This window comes from Schistocerca piceifrons, chromosome 6, assembly GCF_021461385.2.
Source record: "Schistocerca piceifrons isolate TAMUIC-IGC-003096 chromosome 6, iqSchPice1.1, whole genome shotgun sequence".
NCBI lineage: Eukaryota > Metazoa > Arthropoda > Insecta > Orthoptera > Acrididae > Schistocerca > Schistocerca piceifrons.
This window is the reverse complement of record NC_060143.1, coordinates 148,977,769-149,005,094: the sequence shown is the minus strand read 5'-3', so window position 1 is coordinate 149,005,094 and position 27,326 is coordinate 148,977,769. Positions and strand designations below refer to the sequence as shown.

Sequence of the window (27,326 nt, the reverse complement as noted above, 5' to 3'; positions counted from 1 at the left end):
GTGTAATAGGCCTACGAAAAGCTGGATGTTCCTTCTGCGATCTTGCACAAAGATTTGGTAGGAACGTAACCACTGTACGTCATTGCTGGCAGCGGTGGTCATGAGAACGTATCATCGCAAGAAGACCGGACTCTGGACGGTCAGGTGGCACTTCCGAGGGAAGACCATCGTTTTCGGCGCGTGGCTCTGGCGCGTTGTACTGCATCTGCAATAGCAATCTGATTACAAGTTGGCACCACAGGGACACAACAAACTGTTACAAATCTGTTACTTCGAGTACAGCTCCGAGACAGACGCCCTGTAGCTTGCGTTCCACTGAAACCACCGCCATTTGCGACTTCAGTGGTGTCAAGCGAGAACTCACTGGAGGGCAGGGTTGAGGTTTGTTCTGCTTTCTGATGAACGCTGGTCTGCCTTGTTACTAGTGGTGGCCGCGTGTTGGTTAGAAGGAGCCCAGCTGAGGGCCTGTGTGCTAGACACAATGGACCTATACCTGGAGTTATGGTCTGGAATGAGATTTCGTATGACTGCGGGAGCACTCTCGTGATTGTCACACGCTCCCTGGCTGCAAATCCGTACGTCAGTCTGGTTGTTTGGCCTGTTGTGTTGCCATTCCAACAGGATAACGCTCGCACACATAACGCCGTTGTAACCTAACGTGCTGTAAAGAGTGTCGACATGTTGCCTTGGCCTGTTAGATCACCAGATCTGTCTCCAACCGAACGTATATGGGTCATCAGCGGGCGACAACTCCAGCGTCATTCACAAACAGCATTAACCGTCCCTGTATTGACCGACTGAGCGCAACAGGCGTGGTACTTCTTCCCATAAATTGACATCCGGCATCTATACAGCGCAGTTCATGCACGTTCGCATGTTTGCTTTCAGCGTTCTGGCGATTACACCGGTTATTAATGTAAAGCATTCCACATTTGCAATAGCTTATCTCGCGCTTACATTAACCTGTGATCTCGCAATGTTAATCACTGAAATACGTTACCTTGGCAAATGTATTCCCGAATGTTCATTAGTCTACATTAATTATTTTTTGGTGTTGCGATTTTTATTTCCGTTAGCGTATTTTGAAACGCGCACTCTCACTCATCAAAACCTAGAATCGTGAAATTCAGCAAGAAGCATGTTTTCAAGGCACAGGTGAAGGAAAAAAATCCGAAGATCGTTAATTTGTAATTATGTCACACGAAGAACAGTACTTTTTTGACTTTTTGTATGTCTGTCCAGCTATCTGTCCGTCTTTTAAGACCAATTTTTTGCTGGAACCGGTTGGTGTATCAAGTTCAAATTCGTGTCACATACTAAGATCTTTGGTCCCTTGACGATGTACAAAATTAAGCTTCTAAGTCAACGAAATCAAAAGATTTTGTTATTTTCGTCACATATTTTGAGACTCGCAAACTCTCTTGTCAAAACTCATAGGGTTTAACCACTGACACAGTATCATGAAGTTCGGAGGAAGCAAAGCTCGTGAAAAAAAAACACTTAATTGTAGTTCTATCACATAAAAAATATCTTTTTGCCACTTCAACATACATTGCATTCATCACCCGTCAAAAGCAAAATAGACGCACATTACTGAATGCAAACATAAAATGTAAGTTGTAGTCATGTTTTAGTAAGTACATAAAATATATTTTTTAAATCTGGGAAGTCCGCCGCTCGCTTCTTTTGGTGTGTCCGGGGTGGTCTGAGAACTACTGCAGAGATTTTGATACGTTCTTGTAATTTCTGGGACCAATATCTTGCGAGCACCGATATCGATAACAGACAAATACCGCTGAGATTCTAGATTCCCAAGATACGTTTTTAAGTATGTACCGAACCCTCACTGCACGGGTTCAACTCGCACTTGGCCAGTTTTTATACACTGTATGTTTTAAACTTTTTGGCCATGCTATCCTAGCTTACTTATTTTGTCAAAATCTTTTAAAGTAATTAGCCTTCTGTAATTTTTTTACTACTTACAACTTATACAGAATGTAGATTGGACGTCAAGAAAGATTCAGAAGTAAGTCAGGATTTCCTGCCCTTATTGGGGGATTTGAATGGCATTAAAGTAGTTCTGCAGTGCTAAAAACGTACTTTTCTGTCTCATGTACAGTAATTATGAAAGTTGGTTACGCAAATGTCTATTGCCTTACAAGAACTGAGCAAACCAGCTCCGGAGGGACTAGAACAGCTTCGACGTTTCAAGGACTCAAGAAACACTTCTTTTTTCCATGAGTCTTCGTTATACATACGCCGGAAGTACGAGCGAAAGATTTTTTTATTTTCTTCAGAGTTGCCTTTGTAGTTTTAAGATGGTACTAATTTTGGGAAACTGCATACTTTCGTATCAATTTCTCTATATAATCTACGGAATAAGCCTACAATAAAGCAGAAAGTAGAAGATTCTTCTCAACGTAATCAATATGTTTCCCCTTTTATCACTCGGTCACATTGTCAGTTCAAAGTCAAAATTCAGGGTCTACTATTTTCAACGTGCTTTGCAACGCGTAAAAATCGCCCTTGACAAAGACTACAACAGGAGCATAGTAGACGGCATATTTCCCTATTACCTGCCAGTTTTCTCAATATTCGAACGTCGTACTGGAGCAGCGATATTCCGTTACAAGGAGACCGTAACCCGTTACAGCCGTCACAAACACCCGCACCCGGCATTCAGCGAGGCACTTTCACAACAGCACCTACAGTGTGTACCAAAAATTGTGTGCGCGAGGCATCTTATTTGACTCATTTCAACGTGCTTGTATATTTCAATAACCACTCGCTCTGACTGGATGAGTGTGCTGACAGTTTTCGACGAATGGTTTCTAAGCGTTTAGCAGACTAACCCCTCCAGAAATCAACGCAGCTGTGACACTTAACTCGTTATTTGGAAAACGAGGAGGCCGTGATTTTTAATTAATGTTTTAACTAATTTTCTCGAGAAATTTATTTCGTGTCTGGCAGCATTTAAGGGGGTTTTAACATGTTTTACCAAATGTAGAGTATACCTCAAGTTTCTATTGTCTTACGAATATTATGAAAATATAAAAAAGCAGAATGGCCAGATGACTTCCTCTCGGCAGTAATGATACCGCTTGAGAAAAAAGTAATGCGAAGAAATGTGAGGATTTTAGAACCATAAGTTTGGTTTCTCATTCAGCAAAAGTCCTACTAAGGGTGATAAATAGAAGACTTTACGGAAGACTGGAAAAAAGTACTGCAAAGGAACAGTATGGATTTACATGAGGGAAAGATACAAGAGATGTAAGTAGACTGTTGAGAAGTATAGCCGAAATGTACAGTGCAAGAGGAACAGAGGTTTATACTGTTTTCGTTGACCTTGTGAAAGCCTTGACAGAGTACAGAGGAATAAATTAGTAGACATTCTAAGGAAGAATGGAGTCGACTAAGGGACAGATGGGTGCTTAAGAATCTATACCTACAACAGAAAATATGTGTATAGATTCAAAATTATATGACAGAGGAAAGCACAATTGGAAGGGGAGTGAGGGAAAGCTCTGTATAATATGTATTTGGAGAATATTATTTAGAAATTTTTGAAACGAAAAAGAGAAGAGTGGGTTGGTGATACGAGGGTAGAATGTATTTGATTTGCATATGACATGGTGTTGTTGGCAGAGAACGAAAGAATAATGACGGAAATGTTAGAAGAATTAAATATGGCTTATGAGGAATTAATATGAAAATGACAAAATGTATGGTGGTAAGCGTAAGAAAAGTAAGGACAGCTGTAAAGTTAGGACAGGACGATATGTAAGTTAGTGCTTTCAGATACTTGGGAAACATATTTACGGAAGACTTGAGATGCACTAAAGAGGTGAAAACGCGTACTGCATTTGCCAAGGAGGCATTTAATAAGAGGAGGAGGCTTCTATGTCTGTGCATGGACAAGGACCTGAGGAAGAGCTGGCGAAGTGCTTTACATGGAGCGTGGCAATACACAGAGTTGAGACGCGGACATTGAGAAAAGAGGAAGAAAGCAGAACTGAAGCTTTTGAAATGTGGATTCGGAGGCGAATGTAAGGGATAAAATGAGTCGACAAAATCAGAAATGAAGAGGTGTTGAGAAGGTTGGGGGAAGAGAGGGGAAATTTTAAAGGTAATCTGGAACAGGATACACAATTAGTCTGGGCACTGGATGAGAAGAGATGGTTTACTGATAGATGCTGTGGAAAGAACAAGAATGGAAGACGAAGAAGAGGGTGCAGAAGATACCAGATGGTAGACAGCATTAGGATATAAACGAAGAAGGTAACAAATGACAGGATTGCATGGAGAACTACAAGTGAAGACCTGCCCTAAGGCAGAAGACTGATGATGATGATGATCTGTTAAAACAGCATGCATGATCTTACACTTCTGAGAGTGATGGTTAGTCATTTATGTATTACTTCAAAAATGGTTATTTTCACAGTATCAGTTGCTTTTATTAAAATGATGACTAGTTTCGGCCATTTAATAATCTTCTTCAAATTTACAAATGAGACCTAAAAGCAGCAGTAAGTGCCTGTTGAAGTAGAAAAACACAAGGTGGAAACTATTACGGAGCTCAAATTATAACTTTAATTGTACCTGAGTTGCCACCAATCGTGAGCTATCAGTATCTTTTAAGTAAAAGAACTCGCACGGAGTTTATACAATATATTACAAGAAAATTCACTGCGCCGAACTCTTAGTGGCATGCAACATACCGCTGAGGTCGAGTTTACATTATATTTATCAACTTAAATACATTGACGAGCCAGTATACTGTGACCACTTGCTTAACAGCGCCTTGATTCACCCTTGGAACGTAATACTGCAGCGACCTGCGTGCCATCGATTCGATAGTCCCTGGTGGGCTGCCGGTGGTATTGGCACGAGATCGGTTTCAGTTGGGAGAATTTGAGGACCAAGAGACCAACATCATGCTCTTCAAACCACTATAGCACGATCCTGGCCTAGTGGAGATTGTTTATCAGTTATCCTGTTGGTAGATGCCATCACCATTGGGGAAGACACCAAGCATGAAAGAATGCAAGTGACCCGCAATAATGTTCATGTAGGCCACAGGTGTCATAGTGTATTCGATTACTACCACAAACCCCATGAGAGACTCGGCGATGAGGCACGAGAAGATCCTGCCGCAACGAAAAACGCCGAATGCCACCCTAATCCACGTATCGCACCAGTGGTACTCTCTCCCTACTTTGCGATAACCAATATGAGCTGCCTTTCTTTGAACTTTTTCGATGTCCCTCGTCTATCATATCTGATGCGGATCCCATGCCGTGCAGCAGTACTTCAGAAGAGGATGGACAAGCGTAGTGTAGGCTGTCTCTTTAGTAAACCTGTTGCATTTTCTAAGTATTCCGCTAATAAATCGCAGTCTTTCTTTCGCTTTTCCCAAAACATAATAATTTTAATCATTCGTAATTGTAATCGAAGACTCTAACTATTTAGTAGAATTCACAAATTTCAGATTTTTGTGATTTAAGCAAAAGATAATTTCTAAAATATCTTCAAAGTTTCCCGAAATGCACCACAATGTGGTTTTTCTCTCTACGTAAAGCCAAGAATGTTCATTAGAAAAAGGCATCTGAACACAAAAGCTAAAGCAGAAAACATAAAAAAAATTGCCGTGAAGAATCAGTGAGTTGCGTCGTCATCTGCCTCAGATACAGTGAGTGTCTGTGAACGCAATAAGACGTTCTAGCTCTTAACATTAAGTTCTAAAGGCGGCTATTAACAGACAAGTGTTTATTTATTATAATTTCAGATTTAAGCGACGCTTAATAATATGTGTCAGCGCTTAACAACATAAAATGCATGAGGCTAGTGTTAAAGTCTTGCGGACTGCGGTGGAATAGTGTTCCCGCCGACGTCGTCAGCCTTAGCCAATAACAACGCCCCCCCCCCCCCCCCCCCCCCCGGCATGGCCGTCCAGATCTTATCTAGCTCCCTTGCTGTACGGGCTTCCCAGGGAAATTTCTGCACCGTATTCGGAACAACTTTGGCAACATGAGGGCGGGAATTATTATGAAACAGAACGAAGCCGTTCGTCAACATTCCTGGGCCTATGTACTTGATGGCGCGCTGCAATTTTTGCAAAAAAAAAAATGGTTCAAATGGCTCTGAGCACTATGGGACTTAACTACTGAGGTCATCAGTCCCCTAGAACTTAGAACTACTTAAACCTAACTAACCTAAGGACAACACACACATCCATACCCGAGGCAGGATTCGAACCTGCGACCGTAGCGGTCACGCGGTTCCAAACTGACGCGCTTAGAACCGCACGGCCACACCGGCCGGCGCAATTTTTGCAGTGTGTCCATGTGGACAATTAGTCATAATCTCTTCAAAGGAAATATCGATTTACGGAAACCATAGAAAGCTTCAGTTTAATTGTCTGGATAAGTTCATACCGCTTGGGAGAACTGTTCTGTACTGATCGAAAGACGTTGGAGGTACCTATCGGTAGCATTGTAAGGTTGAGTCGGCCCTGGAGGCTTCGTGGCGTGGCATGGCACAAGAGATTAAAGGAACTTCGTGCGATAAGCAATACATCCAGGAATGAATCCTGCGCTGGTCCGTATTTTCTTTTGCCTCGGCTTCTCATTATATTGCAGGTTCAGCATTCTCAGCCCATTTCTCTGATATCGTTTCATATCACTCAACTGATCCTGTTCATTTTCAGGCTTCCGTTCCACAGTCGATAAAAACGGAACCCTGTCCGTCGGTCTGTCTGTCTGTCCGTCCAACTGTTAAGAACCCTTTTCCTGAAGAAAGACTAAAGGTATCAAGTTGATATTTACGCCACATACTAAGGTCTACGGCCCCTTGGCACTGTGAAAAATTTAAGCTTTTAAGACAATATAATCAAAAGATGCAGCCATTTATGTCACATGTTTCGATACTCGCGCGCGCGCGCGCGCGCACACACACACACACACACACACACACACAACAAAACCGATAGGATATTCCTGTTGGCGTAGAATCAGAAAATTAGACAAGTAAGCTTAAGCAGTACAAGTAAAGCAAACAATTCTAAAATGGTTACTTTGTAATTATGTCACACAAGGAATAATTTTTTGCCATTTGTTGTCCATCTATCTATCCATCTGTTGAGACCCGTTTTTCTTAGGAGCGGGTTTAGGTCTGAAGTTTAAAATTATGTTACATGCAAGATCTACGGCTGCTTGGCGGTGTAACAAATTAAAGCTTCTCAGTGAATGCAATCAAAAGATACGGCTGTTTATGCGACATATTTTGAATGCTCGCAAACTCACTCAATACCTATAGGGCACTTCTTCCCGGTGATGGAGAATCATAAAATTAGACAAAAAGCAAGGTTTCACAGTACAAGTAAGGAGAAGAAAATTCGAAAATTGTTAATCTGTAATTGTATCACCTTTTTTTTGTTTGTTGTCCGCCTTTCTATTTCTTCGTCTCTTAAGACCCTTTTTCTCAGGAATAAGTGGAAGTGTGAAAATTGTGTCACATAATAAGATGTACAATAACCTGGCGGAGTAAAGAATTTAAACTTCTAAGCCAGAATACGGCTGTCTATTAAGACAGGAACGTGCAGAGGTGACAAGTTGAAATTTATGTCAAATTCTAAGGTCTTCAGTCCTTTAGCGCTGTAAATAATGTAAGCTTCTAAGTCAATGCAATGAAAAGATACGGCCATATATGTCATATTTTGGTACTCGCAAACTCACTCATCAAAACCTATAGATGAACTATCATCTAGCGATACAGCTCTTGCCTCTAAAGCAACAGATCGCGTGCCACTGATTATTATTATTATTATTATTATTAATATTATTATTATATTATTATCTACATATATAATTAAGCTTGAATGGAATCGTCAGAACGCGTGTCCTAGAAGCCTTGTCCCATTTTTTATTTTAATTTAATTGAGTCGTTATACAGGGTGTACCACTTTTTGTCCACAAGTAAAACTAAATATTTATGAAGCAAATGTTCTTTAGTTACCAGGTGAACATTAACCAGCATGAATAGCCTTCCGTGTAACTTTGTTTGTAATGAAGATGTGAACACCAGCAGGTCTTTCTTTAATACGAATCTGTAAACAAAATTTTTTCTTAGTGATGTACTTCCTCTCCTCAAGACCTGTTCAAAACGCACATCAATGTACCATCCCATAACGGTGACGTTATTAAAAACGTAACATAAAACTGACTGACTCTGCTGTACTAGCACGTAGTGCAGGAACCTATGGTATCATAGCTTGTCCACTTGCCTGAGCTGACTGCAAACAAAAGGAAACACAAGGAAAATGCACACTCGTCACATATGAGTAGAATTTCTGCCTTCTCTTCGTTGGTGTACATTGTACTCACAAAAGCTTTCAACTGAGGGCGCTTGACTAAATGAGAGGTGTGTGTTTACCTTGTGTTTCCATCTGTTTACTGCCAACTCCAGCGAGTGTACGAGTCACATTACCCCGGGTACCTAGAATGTGTGCTGGTACAGAATAGTGAAAGTCAGTTTTCTGATACGTGTGGTGCGGTTCCGAACAAGTTTTGAGGAGAGGGAGTGGCCTACCGAATACAAAAATGAAAAAACTGCGCTAGTGTTCATATCTTCGTAACGAACAAAGTTATGAGGTAGTCAATAATTTAAGAGTAAGGTGACCACTCACCGAACAGGAGAGGTGTTGAGTAGTCGAGCGGCGTACACGTAGGGGAGGACTCAATGCCTCTGCTTTTCAGTGAGTGCTCTGCTTCACTCCAAATTTATTTAAAAAATGTTCAAATGTGTGTGAAATCTTATGGGACTTAACTGCTAAGGTCATCAGTCCCTAAGCTTACACACTACTTAACCTAAACTATCCTAAGGACAAACACACACACCCATGCCAGAGGGAGGACTCGAACCTCCGCCGGGACCAGCCGCACAGTCCAAGACTGCAGCGCCTAACACCGCTCGGATAATCCCGCGCGGCTAATTTATTTAGATGCTGCCGGAACCTACCTATTTTAAAGTTACCATCGTAGCTAGAAAACATTTGCTTTATTTATGTATTCTTTCGTATTTTTTTCCGTTTTCCGTCATTCCTTCAAAATGGTTCAAATGGCTCTGAGCACTATGCGACTTAACTTCTGAGGTCATCAGTCGGCTAGAACTTAGAACTAATTAAACCTAACTAACCTAAGGACATCACACACATCCATGCCCGAGGCAGGATTCGAACCTGCGACTGTAGCGGTCGCTCGGTTCTAGACTGCAGCGCCTAGAACCGCACGGCCACTCCGGCCGGCCGTCATTCCTTAATTGCTTCAAAATTCATGGAGGTATGCTCCTTCTTTCCAACTAAATGAAAGGCAGTTTGGTTTTTGTCGTATGGGTTTCGCTTCTTTTATTTAAGAGGCGTCTTCACTGGCCTGTAATACATGTCTATATAGAAATATATTATGTAGTAGTTACATGTATCTTACTACATTACGTTTCCCCCCGTTTTTTGGTTTGGAAACAACTTTTGTAGCCCAAGTTTCGTGAGGTTAAATTATTGTTTGGTGTTACGATTTCCAATATTGTTACTTAATGTGTATGGTCTTGGACATGTGTTCATTCGGTTCCCATACTCGAGCTAGCTGCCTTCCGGCGTGTTTTCAATCACATTTATTACAACACATCACTTGCATTTTTCGCTGTATGGTAAACATGTGTGTGTTTACAGTGTACAGTGCTACCAACTGTCGCTGTGTGTTTATCTTTCGTCTTTGGTCTGCATTGTGTGTGTGGTTTGATATTTCACATTTGTTTTGGTGTGTGCGTGTGTTTTGTTGTTATGTATGAATGTTTTTCTCCCCCCCCCCCCCCTCTCTCTCTCTCTCTCTCTCTCTCTCTCTCTCTCACACACACACACACACACACACACACACACACACACACACACACACACACACAGATATCTGCTCACATAGAGAGTAACATATCCACACATTAAAAAAAAAACGCTCTCACAAAGAAATGACACATTCATAAATAACAAAGGTTGTTTCTAACCCAAAAAACATGAGAAAACGTAACATAGTAACATACATGCAACTATCTCATAACACATTTATACATATTAAAAAACAGACATGTCTTATGGGCCACTGAAGATGCTTCATAAATAAAAGAAGCGAAACGCGTATGGCAAAAAACAAATAGTCTTTCATTTAGTTGCAAAGACTGAAAATACCCCATGATTACTTTTTTTATTTTGCTTCTGGACAAAAAGTTATTTGGAGCGGTCAAGATAAATGGGAAACCTCGTATAATCTTAACAGTTGGCGGGTGGCGAAATGCCTTCTCTCTTGTCAGCATTTCACGATGCCGTCGAGGACGCGCAGTGGATTGGAAAACGTACAGTAACAGCTGTTATAATGGATAATCCTTCACTCCGAAAGAGTAGAGCTAAGGACGTGCGGAATGGAAGAGCAGGATACGTATGTTTCTGGTCCATCACCCAATTTAAACCTGTCATGTGACAGGGATGTAACTAATCGAAACTGATCAGTGCGATGTGCTGTCACATGACGCTCCATGCTACGGAACACGCCCGTTTTACAAACTCAGAATTTTAAATGTGGCTGGGTACAGTATGTGTTCGCAGGGTACTTGTAACACCTGTCAGCTCTGAGCAAGCACATAGTCTGGCAAGGGAAGAATGCATAACATTACTGCACCGGCAGTGATAAATCACATTGTTTTCGTTCCTCATAGATGTGGTCTCCGTATTCTTAGACCAATGGCTTATGGTTCTGATTCCGAGAAACAATGGGATATGTCCTCATAATGCACTTAAACGGCAGTCTATGAAGAGCACTGTAAACGGACAACCGTATATCAAGTAAGCAAAAAGTACGGATGTTTCGGACGACGCTCGCACTGTTCTCTTCCACTTCCTTTCGACTGCACTGACAGACAGAAACTTCTTAATAACTTCGTAAGTGTGATCAGAACCCATATTCCAGAGGTCAGAGCAAACCTTGGGAATTGAGAAGTATCTTAAAGAGGATGGTGGTCGACAACGACTCAAAGAGTACAACAGGATCGGTAAGGCACAGTAAAAATTTATGAATGAACAGGTCAGTCAATACGATATGCAATGAGTTTGCGAGCGTAGTACATACGTATATCAGACGCAGTTCTAAGTAGCAGATGTCGATCAAAAGCAGCGCTATTGATTAAATAGCACACAATACAGGATAAGTTCATCAGATGTACAATACCCGACAACACGAATTAGTAGAAACGTTTTCATTTATTTACCTTTCATGCACGCGTTTCGGAGAATTACAGTTTCATCATCAGGTGAATTTATGTAAATGAATAAGACACAGACTACTTGTATATGCGACTTTTGTGGTGGTGGTGGTTAGTGTTTAACGTCCCGTCGACAACGAGGTCATTAGAGACGGAGCGCAAGCTCGGGTTAGGGAAGGATTGGGAAGGAAATCGGCCGTGCCCTTTCAAAGGAACCATCCCGGCATTTGCCTGAAACGATTTAGGGAAATCACGGAAAACCTAAATCAGGATGGCTGGAGACGGGATTGAACCGTCGTCCTCCCGAATGCGAGTCCAGTGTGCTAACCACTGCGCCACCTCGCTCGGTTATGCGACTTTTGTGGGTAGCCTGTGCAACTGTCTTTCAGTGATCACGGGCTGCTTTTGAAGTCGCACTTACATTACATTCATTTTCTGTAAACAGAAGTAAGCAAAGTGATGCAGAATATTAAACAGCAAACTTCGGGATAACGCGTTACTTTTCTCGCAAAAGCTTCGGCGGCGATTTCGAAAGCTGCGATTCCCCTATTTTCTCTAAAGCAAGTTCTTTCTTCTATTACGTCTCTCAAGTACGTGTCCATCCGTAAGATGGGAGAGATTTGAAAACGTATAAATTTACACACAAGATCGAACGGTATCGGTACAAGCAACCAAAGAGTCATTCTTTATGTAATGGAGGCCTATATTAGGGTACCCAATAACTAATTCACAAATTAAAGTACTATTTGTGACTAACGGTTATTTCGTCACTATTGAAGGAACATTGCAATTAGCTCAGTTCTTGGAGGATCGAATCGGTATCTTACACATATTCATACAGTATTCTAAACTGAAATATATCGTGGCTTAATCACCCAGCCAAGCCAAGAATCTCTTCACAATCAATGTTAGTCCTGAAATGGATAATCAGGTTCCTGTGCCAAAATGAAAGAGTAAAACCTAAAATGTATATGCGAATAACCGGTGCTATCAAATGTGAGATATTATTACTTACGAAAATAATAATACAATTAGTCGGGTTTCAATTTCCAGGTTACCTGTGACGATTTCGATAACAACCCCTGGCCCTCCAGTTTTGCCCTTTTCCTAAGAACTATTTACAAACTCTTTACAAAAATAAAACCAATCAATGACACGACGATATTGCAGTGTCTGTGTTATTAAGAACTACTATGCAATGTTCCTTCCATGGCACAGTGCTTACGACGACTACTCGCGTAAAGCGTGAAATCCGCGGTCGCGTCCCGGTCCGCCATTAATTTCCATAGGCCTAGTCGTCATTCCATTATAAAGCTGATGGTCCGTATTCGCAACTCCGAATACATTTCATGTACAATCAATGACACATTTTTTATCACTCCCACTTTCACGGTAAGCGTATCTTCCCGGGAGTTATATATACTAGTATAGCCTGTGGTCGAAATTCGACCAGTTGCAGGATAGCAAAAGTCATGTATCTTTAAGTGCCTGATATTTTAGCCACAGAACTGATCCGCGGCAAATGCTGCATTGTAGCTACGTGTATTCTTGAAATAATTCTTTGATTTCTCTTTAATTGTTCGATTATTTGAAGGAGAACTTTGATACACTGCGCTGAAAAATATATTTTGTGTTCTAGGCGTCAAATTAACTTTTTCCTTATGACAGCACAATGTGAATGCCGTCGTATCATGTGAAGTCACCTCGAACGCAAAATGATTTTCATTACAAAACCTGTACTGTAAATTCATCAAACCGCAGTTACAGTTTTCAAAATTATGTGGAATTATGTTCAGTGCACATTTAAATCTATCTTTCAGAACGACAACAGAACTATTGTTATTAACATTGCATTATTCCTACACTTTCTCTACACAAAAATTTTCTCTCTCTAGCACTTCGTCTTTCAGTCCGACCCATTAATGTTCTTCTTTGAGGCATACCTTAAAACAAAAAGTTTCATTATCATAAAGGACGTTGTAGCTAATCAAAACAAAGTACCAAAAATTAGAAAAACACTAAATACCGTGGTGACGCCGGCAAACGAACACAGAGTTAGTCCCGTTTACCCTTAGAACAAAGTAAGTGAAAGAACGACGCTAATAAACGACATTTGCTGTCCCCGACGCCTTCGTTACTGTTTTTCGTTTTCCATTGTCAACGTCAACGACGTGGCAGTTGCGGCAGTGTAGCTGTCCGGTATTCGTGTGTTCTGCAAATGAACTATCTGCAACATTTAAGCATGAACGTTCCTAGAATGCAACTTCACGAAAAGTTGTTACTTTCGTGTGTCGTTTCTATCATAGCACACGATCGTTACGCGTGGTAGAAGTTGGTAGCAATATCAGAACAAATGAAAACTTTCATTGTGTGTGTGTGTGTGTGTGTGTGTGTGTGTGTGTGTGTGTATTTCGCCGGCCGCGGTGGTCTCGCGGTTCTAGGCGCTCAGTCCGGAACCGCGCGACTGCTACTGTCGCAGGTTCGAATCCTGCCTCGGGCATGGATGTGTGTGATGTCCTTAGGTTAGTTCGGTTTAAGTAGTTCTAAGTTCTAGGGGACTGATGACCACAGATGTTAAGTCCCATAGTGCTCAGAGCCATTTGAACCATTTTTTTGTGTGTGTATTTCCTTTTAACTCTCGTAGTGGTTATATAACAGACATTATATTTTTTTTCTTTTGTGCACATCCAAGGCAATGTTTCTTTCGAATTATATAAGTTTCATTAGCCTCCTTGCGTAATTAATTCTAAAAACCGGTATTTCAATTTTCGATGCTCACGTATTAATATTATGATCGTTGAACAAAATAGATGCATTGTCATTATGAATGTACACATTGCAATTACTTTCTCTATGCAAGAAATGGTGCCCGTTTAGCCCTGCGTCTTTCACTCTGACCCATTGCCATTCTCCTTCTAGGCGTACCATAAAAATACTCTATGGTTTCCGCATAACAACGGAAGTCGAAGTTATTCAAATTGAAGAAATTAAAAATTCGGAACTTACTTCAAATTTTCTGGTAATGACAAACAAAGGACCACACAGTTACTCTTACATAAAGGTAAAGCGAAATAACGATGCGAATATACAACGTTATTTACAGACTTCGTTACTACATATGTTGATTTTCACTGCTGGCAACATCATCGACCTAGCAGTTGTATTGTATCTGCCCTGTATGCGTATGTTACTGCAAATCAAACATGTAAACATGAAAGCCCTCAGAATGCGATTTCACGAAATGTTACTTTCGTGTGTCATTTCTACCTTAGCACCTAATCGGTGCGCAGGGCTGAGGTTATTAGCTCTTCAATTTTCGATGTTCAGGTCTTGGACATTTTAATGCGTGATGCCAAAAGTAACATCAGCATTATGAATGTTGAAGCTTTTACTTCCTTTTAACACTCTTAACGGCTACATACACACATTATTTTTGTTTGTGCACATCTATGGCAAAGTATCTTTCGAATTATGTAAGGATCATTGATCGCCTTGTACAATTAATGTTAAAAACAAGTACTTCAATTTTCGTGTTTACGTATTAATATTATAATGATTACCGTCAACCTTCGTTTACCACACCTAGAACCACGACGAACCGATCGCTAAACACAGTTTTTATTGTATCACCATACAAATTTGTCGCTCATAAGTTTTTCTAAAACCTTCGCCAAACACAGACTGAGTTTACAATACACAAGGGGAATCTCGCGAAAACATTTGTCGAAACCGGAAGATTGGAATAATTATGAATGTGTTCCTGAGGATAATGCTGTCCATCATCACAGGGAAAAAAAGTTTCCATCTCGTTCTTTGTGTGTGTGTGTGTGTGTGTGTGTGTGTGTGTGTGTGTGTGTGTGTGTGTGTGCACCCTTTAACTATGTTAAACAGAACAGGACTTACGTATAGGTATAATACCATAGTACGGCTATGAGAAACTCTCCGGACTTTGTACGGTTTCAGACAAGTAAGATATGTTTCTGCACTCTGCGTATGTTTTTTGTCTTAATTTCCCTTTTGTTTTGTTTAATGATTTTCGTTTGTGATTTATTTGTGTAATGTGGAGCTATACGGGACCTCTTACAACTATTGTTACGTACTGAAAATTCGACGGTAATAATTCTCGCGACCGGCAGGCAGTTTTAATCTCCCAGGAAGTTCCAAATGAGCATACACTTCGCTGCAGAATGATAGATTCAGTCTGGATAAAATTCTTTTTTGCACAGTAGTTTTTGTGTATCACGGTTTTTAATTGTGCTATTTAGAAACATGTGAATTTGTTGTATGTGAATTATCGCAGTCCCCACTTGCGCTGTATGGCTAACATGTATTTTGCAATACTACTTTCGGGTATTATGAACAGTTTACACTGACAGAAAAAATTGCAACATCAAAAAAATTAATGTAGAGTAATGAAATTTCGGGAATATATCTGTCCAGGATACTTATTTAAGTGATTAACATTGCAAGATCACAGGTTAATGAAAGCGCGAGATAAGCCATTGCAAATGTGAAACAGCGGTACATTATAACCGATGTAACCCACAGAATGTTGAATGAAAGTGTGCAAGCATTGTGTTGTGCAGGTGTTGATGCCAGTTTGTGGGATGGAGTCCCACGCCTGTAGCGCTCGGTCGGTCAATACAGGCACGGTTAATGTTATTTGAGGATGACGTAGGAGTTGTAGTCCGATGTTGTCCCGTATGTGCTCGATTGGAGACAGATCTGGTGATCGAGCAGACCAAGGCAATATATCGTCACTCTGTAGAATAAAAATGCCAAACCGAAACACTTTCAGCGTCTAAATTTCCAGTTTTATTTTTTTCGTGCAACCATTTAAAGCGTTACATTACGCTATGTTCAGGCTCCCTGACCGACGTGAAGGAAGAATCCCACCTCTTGAAGATGATGTAAGGTAACGCTGGAACTGGTTGCACTAATAAAATAAAACTGGACATTTAACGGCTGAAGGTGTTTCGATTTAACATTTTATACTGAACAGCCGTGGTACTGCAATCATCTTGTATAAAACTGTAGAACATGTTGGGATACAACAGCGATAGGTGGGCGAGCGTTATCCTGTTGGAATACACTCCATGAACTGCTTTTCATGAATGGCAGCACAGCAGGTCGGATCACTCGATTGACGTACAAATTTTCAGCCAGGGGGCGTCCGATAACCACGAGAGTGCTCCTGCTGCAATACGAGATCGCAGCCCGGACCATAACTGCAGGTGCAGGCCGAGTGTGCCTAGGCACACAGACAGGTTGGTTGCAGATCCTTAAATTGTCCTCCTTCTAACCAACACACTGCCATCACTGACACCGAGGCAGAACCAGCTTTCATCAGAAAACCCAAGAGACCTCCACCCTGTCCGCCAATGAGCTCTCGTTTGACACCACTGAAGTCGCAAATGACGGTGGGTTGGGGTCAGTGGAACGCACGCTACAGAGCGTCTGTCTCGGACCTATCCTTGAAGTAAGGCCGGTATTACACTATCAAATTTCTTTGTCAAAGATTTGATCAAAGATGTGATCAAATATTCCGTCAAATATATTTGACAAAGATCTTTGGCGTAGCGCTAGAAGCGGTATTACACTGTCATCATATTTTTCGTCAAAGTTCAACATGGCTGACAACAACAACTTGTTATTAACCGCAGCAGTTGCATGTATCACAATTGCACTGTGCGCACATGCAATTTGATAGTGTAATATCGGCCTAACCGATTTGTAACGGTTCGTTGTGTACCTGTGGTGCCAACTGCTGCTCAAATTGCTGCTGCAGATGCAGTACAATGCGCCAGAGCCATACTGCGAACACGATGGTCTTCCCTCTCGGTAGTGCGGTAGTGCCACGTGGCATTCGGAGCGCGCTCTTCATGCGACTGTACGTTCTCGTGATCAAAGCTGGCTGCCAGTCATGTACAATGGCTACATTCCTACCAAGTCTTTCCGCAATAGTGCGGAAGGAACGTCCAACTTCAGGTAGCTCTATTACACGACCTCGTTCGAACTTAGTGAGGTGTTGATAATGGCGTCTTTGTCGCCTTAAAGGCAAACGTAACTAACGCTCACGACCACTGCAGTGTGTATTTAAAGCAAACCTGATTTGCCCCCTTGCATTCTTGTGCGAGTAGCGCGAAATTTGAACAGACATCATCTTTCAGATGTAGAAATACGCCTACTAAATTTCGTTTGTGACGCACATCTCCTTCTCGGTGTCGTGATTTTTTTTCCATCAGTGTATTTTACGGGTTCTTTACAAGAACGTTTTTGTAGTGTATCGTCTCCAGTTGCAGACTTAATTCTGCCATATTAGATTAGTTTTATTTCAGAAAAAAAATATTTCTTCTATTATATTATAGTTTTAAGTCGAAATATTTTTTCCCACAGCACAAATTTCGTGTAATCAAAACTGCCTGCTTTATTTACGTTTCAAGATACAACTAATAATCTTCCATGTAGGATATATGCAGTACTATTCGCTTTCCTACAATGTTGATTGCGTTACTTGTCAGTCTGGACGAGGAGCATGCAATCTCCACTTTATACGCAAAATATAGATGATGAGTGATTACCCTCTCAGACAGCCGAGAGTGTTAGCGCTCCGCTCCCAGAACTGGGGGCAGGGGGGAGGGGGGAAGTGGACATGGAAGAAAAATGCAGCCGTTGTTGTAATTCAGCAATGGAGTGATTTGCCTCACGTCCAAAAGGGCATGACAATTTGCTGTCGGGCCAAGTGTAGAAGCAGTTCATAAACGGCTAAGTTTGTAAAATGTTCGCTTGCCGCCGTGGTTAAAGTATCCGTTTATAGCAAAATGGCGCTATCCAAAACCGGTGCCGAATCAACTGTGGTGCACCACGGGTCTTAGATAACAGGGGTGAACTATGGCTACAGAGATGTGTACGGCTCAATAGACGTGCGACTGTTGTCTGCCCAGATAAACCAAGCGGCTACCAACAGTCTCCTCAAGGGCCGTTAAGCGAACGTTGCTGCATAATATGGGCTTCCCGGAGAAAAACGAGGAGAAGCAGAAGAGGAATAAGAGGAAGAAGAAGAATACAGCTGATGGGTGACTGAGGTTCTTGAAGAACAGCCATGAGAACATTGAATGGTATTATGGAAAAAAAGTCATTCATCGACAATTTACTACTCACGCAAAACAGATATTTCCTGATCATCAAGATCTTTTGCCCAATACGAAGACTTTAACGTTGCGTGCTGTAGTCGGTCGTTTCAAAGACAATTTGCTGAAGTGATATTTACTTAAGCTTGGAGATGGCCTTCGGTGTTCGTGTGGTGCTGAGGAAGTAATGCCCCATTTGCAGCATTTCCCTTCTCTTACATCTTCTGTACATACGTTTTCCTTCAGTGTGCAACGCACAGTAGAAGGTGCTTTATGAGAACTATTCCACATTACATTCGTGCGCTGTGTTAGTCTTCTTCCAAGGACTAGCTTGTACACTTCCTTCGAATTACTGTTATTATGCCGACCTGGCCCTGTCCTAGCACCACGTTATCGAATACAGGCGTACCTGATAAAAACTTTAAATACTGGAGGCGTAGTGTACAATAAGCTGCACTGCAATTTTCCAGTATTCTTCCAACATACTACAGAGGCGGGGAGTGGAAGGGTGGGGGATGGCGGGGGGGGGGGGGGGGGGGGGGGGGGGCAGCAAGAGGAGGCACTTCTTCACCATATAATCCGGAATACGGGGTTTTTATTCATTATAGAATTCTCATACGCCATGGATTTCCATCAATTAATATAACAATAAGTTTCTAATACAACAAGTTTTTTGTGTCACATCGTAACTGAACAACTGATCTACATAAAAAATCGTAATTTTAGTCTCCCCTCCCTGAATAAATTTCTGCGGACGTCCATGCCCAATAAATCTATGTCTGCCATTCGGCAACCCTACGACCCTGCTACTGATTTCAGGTGTTGTTTCCTTCCCATAGTGTTTCACTGTGTAACACAACGCTCTTCACAGAATGTAACAGACTTCAGTAGTTAACACTTATCCTGTAACTTAATACTTTTGGATTCTTTCTCCTGTTTAGGGGCACTGTCTTGAGTTTACCCAGCTGTGGTTTACAATACAAAGTAGAAATATCGAGTAGTTCTGCATTGTCGTTTCACCAGCAAACTACAATACTTCATTTTAAGATCATAGCGTATTCAGTAAACAATGTGTGGTTACTGTTGACACTATTCGACAGATCCTTTTAGTATCAGAAGCATTTATTACATTGACATGGAATAAATTAACGTAATGGAGATGTGACCAGCTAAGAGGGAATTACATGAAACGATATAAATGAAATAACGCTCAGAAAATGCTAAATTCCTCTGTAATGAATATATCATGTCTTATGAAAATTAGTGCCACAACGGCATTCGAAGTCGATTTTCCTGCTTTTGACAAACAGTCGCCTTAACCATCAAACTACAAGCGCATGTCTTCAAGCCTGACTGAAACTTGCACTGTCAGCAATGATTCCTCTTATTACATCGAACAAAGATACGCTGTTCTTCACACCGAAACAGGTCTACCAGATGAACGAATATCACGGAGGATTGTGAATTATCCCATCGCAAGCGATATACATGAATTGAGTTCAACTCGTAAAACGAATGGATTCAATGGGAATCAAATAACAATCGAGAAGGCACTTATGTCATAAATTTCATTTCGGCGAGTTTAATTCCATCAACAAATATCTCTTTTGTCAGGTTAAGAAACGGGCCTTTGTCAAATCCATTGTGACACGTTAGCTATTGTAAAAATACTCTATGTGAGAATCTCTGCTTGTAGAGTTCGAAGATCATGAATGGAATCTCCAATGACAATGAAAGTTCGAACCAGGCTTTTAAGACTGCTCAGATAGCTTAACGTTTAAAAGGACAGCTTGTTAGAAGCAGGGAATCTAGGGTGGGGTCCCAGCCTGGAAAACATTTTCAACTGTCATTCCATATTCATAGTTATTTCTTCTGTACTGGGCTTCGCTACTCCACGACACATTCATCTACGCACATTCAGAACATCGTCGTAGTTCCGACAGACAAGAATAATTCTGTTCAGTCTATTAAAATACAACACGGATACTTTGTGTATAAAAGTGTCTAGATCGCTTAATATGTATGTCTACTTGTTACATCGTTTCGGCTACTGCCCTCATCAGATCTGTATTTAAAATTAAGGAAACATGATACTGAGAAGTATTTCTTATACTTCATCAGGCTACAAAAGATGGAAGACCAAGACTTAAAATTTTTTTTAAAAAATCCTCGCCAAAATTTAGAATTTGTAGGACGACGTTCAGTGTCAGTATCAATAAAACCCACCATTAAGTGTGACGTCAACTGTTAACTCGTCTCAAAAAGTTTACTAAGAGACAAATGCTAGCAGATAGGTGGCGCTAGTGTGGGAAACGTTGCTTTAATATCTTGTTTTTCTTTCATATCATACTTGTAAAACTAACAGAAATTCTTTAAAATTAAAACATTCATACCTAAATTATACAACACGACTTGGATGGGTGCAGTTGCAAATTAATACAATTATATTTTCAGATGTCAAAAACAGGTTCATATAGAGTTCACCCAAATATGGCAGCTTCATTAATTCATCTCTCAAGTCATATCCAATCAACAGCGAAGGCGCCACACGCGAGGGCAAGAGGGGATTACGCCCCTTTGCCTCTAATGGAAAGGAAAAAATATATTGTAGTCAGGTGTTTTTCTTTCAAGAAAATGATTTAAAATTCTGTATTATGCAGGTTCTATGCAGGATCTGAACTGGAACTTTCCGATGGCTACTTACAAGCCACCATTCGTCTTCCAAAATATTAAAAATACTGCATACCCCCAGATCTAGCACCCCTCTCCCTACAAACTACCGTAAGGGATCCATTACACAAAGAACTTTCATACTGAATATATTTTGCCTTAACATTCTGTTGTGAGTATAAAAGTTGTATTTTCTCTTAAGATTACCCAATATACCTGTACGAGGTGAACATTAATAAAACCGACAAACTGCAGGGACGGGTTCCTACCTGGAAACAGAGGAAGAAAGGTCATACGAAAATGTACCGGAAGTGGACGGTGTGCTTCAACGACAACAAATCGTCCCGGAACACAGTACAGATCTGCACCGAAAACACGTCACAACATATGTTCAAAGTGGGTTCCATAAGATTGTAGGTGTTATGGATACCAGCGGTTGTCATGCAGGATACATGTAATCGTACTTTGAATTACACCATGATGGCGGGCTACTTCCCCGGAGCTTGTACTAGGGTTCGCCTCCATATCTTGTACAACGTGGACCTCCGAAACTGGTGTACGCACAGTCCTCCGCCTCCATGCACGTTCGTCAGTCTGAAAGGATCCATCATCACGTAAACGCCCAAAAAGGCTTCGAAATGTTGTGTGATGTGGTTGCTGTCTGTGAGTGTCCTTGTTGTGGTATAATCGTGCTGCCTCTCGACCGTTTCCATCTGATTGGCCGTACACAGACACCATCTCGGCAAGTTCCCGACTTGACTACCGGACCATTCTGCTGCTTACAATGCGCTGCGTCAATCACACAGCCCGCAACACGCAAGGAACAAACGACACGTGGTCAGAGGAAACATCATCGCCATTTACCGTGGCAACGATGCACTTCCAGACACATGTTCATAGGGACATTTTTCCTGCCTTCCCAGCCAGGAATAAGTCCCTGCAGTTTGTCGCTTTTATTAATGTTCACCCTTTATATAAACTATGCCCTACGAGATGAAATTTGGTCAATGCACCATAATGTGTGGACTTCTAACATTATTAAGAACTGAACAGCTTCATTAGTAAATTAATATAGTTCTATCTTGCGCTAACCCGCTCCCAGAGACTAACCAGTTTCCGCATACCCAGCCTTATAATGTGCAACAAACACCTCTCATTCGTACGTTCCTTTAATCTAAATTACACATAAACCAGGGCAGCAGCCAAAAAGACGTAATACATAAAGAAAAATACTAAGCTAACTATACAGTTTTGCTCATACATTACTCACAATGATCGCAGGCTCATTCAGGAGATTTTCACATAACAGCTGGCGAATGACCTAAGCTATATTGATGGATTTGTTATCTTGGAGTCGAAAGAAAGATCACGACATGGTACCTAAAGGCAGGAAACCTTCTAGTTGTCTCCATCAGAAGAACACGAGTCAATTTCGACGCTGTAGGCTAATATTCACAGAGACAGCAGGGAATCGTGTTTATTTTCATCGATCGTCTCCGCGCGCTGCGATGAAGACCCGGACGCAAGCAGACGAGGCCGCAGGAGAGACAGCTCAGGCACCAGGAAGGCCTGGCTGTGACGCGGGGCAGCGCCGGAGGCGGTTTTGGCAGCGCGACGGCCGGGTCAACAACCTGAGCCACTGCACCGTCTCGTGTCCGCTCAGTCGGCGCTCTCTACCCACACATCCCTCCGGTTTTACTCTCCTCACCTACGCTGCTCTCTATCGGCAGAGACTCCAGAGAAGACGGTGGTAATGGACTGACACTCTCCATCTTGATGCCCCGTTTACGCGGGCGAGAGTCACTTGACCACTGTAAGATCGGCTCCGTGGACTTCCCGACAGTGGCGTTTCGGACCCTGTTGTACAAGGGACAGCCAAATGAAAATGAGACAGATACAAAAAAGTAAGTAAGCTGTTTACTATTTCAGAATTAATCGCAATCACTGTTAACACATTCATCCCACTGTGAGCCGAGACGGTCAATGCCTTCGTGGAAAAATGTTTGTGGTTGTTTACAGAACCATGAATGAAGCCAGGGGTGCACCTCTTCGTCAGGAGCAAATCGACAGCCACGAATGTCTTTCTTCAGGGCTCCAAAAATACAGAACTGGCATGGGGAATGGGGAGAGATCGGGACAGGACGGGCCCAAACGTTGGCAAGGTATGCTGCAGAAGCTTAGCTGCGATGTCCTTATACATCCTCTATACAGTCCCTATCCCTCCCCACCCGATTCACATATTTTTTGAACGTTGAAGGGAAAGACGGTCGTGGCCGTCGATTTACTTCGGACGAAGAGGTGAACAACTGGGTTCAATCATGGTTCCGTAGATAACCGCAAACACTTTTCCATAAAGGCACTGACCGTCTTGGCTCATGGTGGGATAAATGTGTAAACAGTTATGGCGATTACTTTTGAAATAATAAACAGCTTACTTACTTTTTTTCACCTGTCTCATTTTCACTTGAATGCCCACAGTGGGCGCCGCAGATACCGTTCCACTTACCACCGACCAGATTTGCACCGTGGTATTTCCAATCAGAGGCTCTGTCACTGTTGCGGCGTCCTTTGAAGTGGCAAGAAAAAGGAGTACCATACTGCCAGCTCGTTTCACGTGGAGCAATTGCGGCTATGCGCTTAGGTTCCTGCCTAACCACACCCAAGAAAATCGAGACATACTCGGAAATTAACAGCCAAATATTTATGATAAGCAAGAATATAAATGTAATTCAGCTCTACTTCTAGGTCGTATTTAAAAAGGAGTCCATACGTTATTGCTGTTCGGTTAACTCGCACCAATTTAATCTTTCGTTTTCTTTTTAATGTGACCAAAAATAATTTAAAAAGCATTTAAAATGCCTATCTACTATGTGCGTAGTCAGTCCTAAACGTGGATAAAATGTGAAGGAATATTCTTATTACAAAACGGTCGAGAAAGCAACGGCTAACACCAACCACTTTTGCATCTGGTATTTCCGACCAGAGCTTCCCCCAATATTGCGGATTCCGTCGACGGTCGGAGAAGCCACGGTTGAAATATTTATGATCCGAAGCAGAACACTGACGTAAAGGGTCGCAAACCCCACGATCGTAAAGTCCACGACACGATAAGATCCAGTAACACTTGAGGGGTATATTGCTGCTGTTTTAATCAATAGCCCATACACGGATTTCATGCAGCTCTCCAGCTTCTGAAAGTATTTTCACAAGTGTGTAACTACTGCACCCTACACCCATTTGCAGGTGCCTAATGCAATGAAGACTTTACATCCTACAAGTTTTTCCCTTTACACTTGTCTATGAGGTTCATTCAAATGAAACTTGGTCAGTGCGTCCACCTTTGTCTTTCACGTAAGGTGGCACAACGTAACTGCGGGTATGGTGGCGCCACCTATAGGTAGAGAGACTGACGCGTGCACACAGTTTGATGTTCCATAGCGCTAGTTTGGTTTCACGCCCAAGAGAAGATGGTCACCCAAGTTATCGTCCACTACCGAACATGTAGGCGAGTAAGAAGGAACAACGAGGAGTGATCCGATTTTGGCGAAGGAGGGAGTTGGGGGCCGTGAAATGTATCGACGGGTGAAGGTTGTGTATGGCGAATCGTTCAAGTGTTGTGGAATGGCGCAAACGATTCCTTGACGGGCGCGAGTCACTGGAAGACGATGCTCGTACTGGTTATGTTGGAAGACCATCTCTGACGTAGGTGGGAAACGCTGGAACATCCATCGTACAGTCCCGACAAGCTATTCGCGGACATCGATTCGCAACGGAAGACGAAGTGTGTGACTGGGTCCACGGCTGAATCTGACAGCACCCTAGTAGCTTCTTCAAGAATGGAATCGACCGGCTAGTGTCACAATGGGATAAATGTCACAACAGTTTTGGCGACTATTTTTGAGTGTGTGTGCTGTGTATAACTACATTTTGGAGTTAATAAAATCATTACCGTTACTTTACACTAGCGTACGCGTTTCATTTGAATGCCCCTTATACATAAATAACTTCAGGACTTCTTGATGATTCAGAATGTGTCGTAACAACATATCCTTTCTTTTAGTACGGCTTTGTCGTGAAGGTTACGGCTTTGTCGTAAAGATCTTGTATCTCCAAATCGATTCCATACTCTCTCATTAGTTATTCAATATATTCACCCAGTCTTCAGTAATTTTCTGTTATACTACAATTGAGACGCTTCTATTTTCGTTCTGTTTGTATTATTTACAGTTCACATTTGATTTTCGTATAAGACTACACTCACAAAACACTTCCTAATAATTAACCTGTAATTCGATTTACACATACATCAGTTTTTCACGTAAGCCTGTCTTGTTATTGTGAATCTAAGTTTTATACACTCTCTATTTCCGCTGTCCCTAGTTATTTTGGTGCTCAAGTAACAAATTTCATCTCTTACTTTCACCGCGTCTTATCGAGATACCATCCGATCTGTTCAACTAATCTTCCAAGTCCTTAGACGTAGACCACCCAATGAAGACTTGATTTACTACTAACCAGTAATTTCATACCACTAAAACACTATTTTAATAGTCTGCTATCTTTCCATCTCATTGCGAAAACTATTAGTCCTAGTGAAAAAAAAAGAATAGGTCCTTTTCTAAGAAATTTATATAGTTTAATTTTGTAATCGGAAACACTTTTGCTAGAAGCCGAGGTTTTCGAGTTGTTCAAGAAATACCAAAAATAGTGAGCATTAAACATCTCACCTATCACGCCCATACGCCACTGGTGAGGATTCTTAGTAAGTTGTTCATGCCTCTCCCTCCTATTTTTCGGTGAATATCCGACTTTTTTCCCCTAATGTTCAATCGCTCACTGGACAACCGCCTCTAAAGATGTAAATGTAATATGACACTGTTGGCCCGAAAACCCGGCTGTCGGAAAGCGTGTTCTTTCTTCGCGCACATTGGCCCCTTTCTTGGATACCATGCGTGTATTTGTAGAAGGTATGTGAGTGTAATGATGGATAAGTGTATAGTATAGTGTTTGTTTCTGTTGTATGATGATGATCATGATGATGATGATCATGATGATGATGATCATGATGATGATGATGTGATACGGGAAAGTGAGAAGGTTGGTGCCGACGCATAGCCTGTTCCTCTCGAGAAGCACGAAGGGAGCCAAGAGAGCTTAACGTCCCCTTCCGACGGACTGATCATCGTCAACAGTATCACAACCGTCACTTCATGAGGCACTGCGAAGGTAGAACTTTAATTCAGGACATTGGTGGAGACCGAGACCGAGATCGAGTCTCGGTCAGGCACACAGTTTTAATGTTATCAAGTTTCTTATCAGCGCACACTCCGTTGCAGAGTGAAAATCTCATTCTGGAAACATCCCCCAGGCTGTGCTAGTTCTGAAAAGTTGGCAGAAAAGCTTCTGTGATGTTTGGAAGGTAGGAGACGAGGTACTGGCAGAATTAAAGCTGTGAGGACGGGTGATGAGTCGTGCTTGGATAGCTCAGATGGTAGACCATTTGCCCTTGAAAGACAAAAGTCCCGAGTTTGAGTCTCGGTCCGGCACACAGTTTGAATCTGCTAGGAAGTTTCCTCACAGTTTTTGTTTATCAAGCTACAGCCCTGTCTCACTTCCTTCTCAATTTCTGCCACGCTTCCATGTCCTTCCACTATTAGCACTACTACTACTACTACTACTACTGTTGCAACTACTACAGCTTTTGTAGTAGGCGAAGCAGTACTAGAAGTAGTAGTAATTTTATTCGTCCTTAGACCCGTACGATATTGGGCATGTGGTATCACTCCTTAAAAATAAAAAACAAATCACTATATACAGGCATTAATATATACTTACAGGTCTAGTCTGACAAGGATGCGAGAAGTAGTCGGCCGTGGCCTTACAGTAGGAGCAACTCCGACATTTACCTGAAACATAGAAAATCTGAATCAGAATGATCGCATGACAAGACCCCAAATACAAGGCAAGTCTGTAAGTCTGTTAAAAGGAGCGCAGTGTGTGTGTGTGTGTGTGTGTGTGTGTGTGTGTGTGTGTGTGCGCGTGTGTGTGTGTGCGTGCGTAGTCTGCTTCATTCCCCTTTATCCCTGAAAACTTTAAGATTCCAATGTTAAGTGTGACAAATTTCTATGAAAAACAGGGGGAAACTGGGTAAAATGTGCTTATTATTACGATTTTGTTCAATTTCTCATCAGTTGCAGTGAGCAGTTGTTTGCTGGTAACTGTTTTAAG

At 41.7% G+C, this 27,326-nt stretch overlaps 1 protein-coding gene across 1 annotated transcript in view; it reads right to left on the bottom strand.

The window, feature by feature from the left end:
- LOC124802840 (RNA-binding protein fusilli) overlaps positions 1 to 27,004 on the bottom strand; it is a 499,044-nt gene extending 472,040 nt beyond the window's left edge. The window contains exon 1 of the mRNA XM_047263851.1: positions 26,934 to 27,004. The gene's annotated coding sequence lies outside the window, so the exon portion shown is untranslated. The remainder of the gene's footprint in view (positions 1 to 26,933) is intronic.
- Between the last annotated feature and the right edge of the window lie 322 nt (positions 27,005 to 27,326).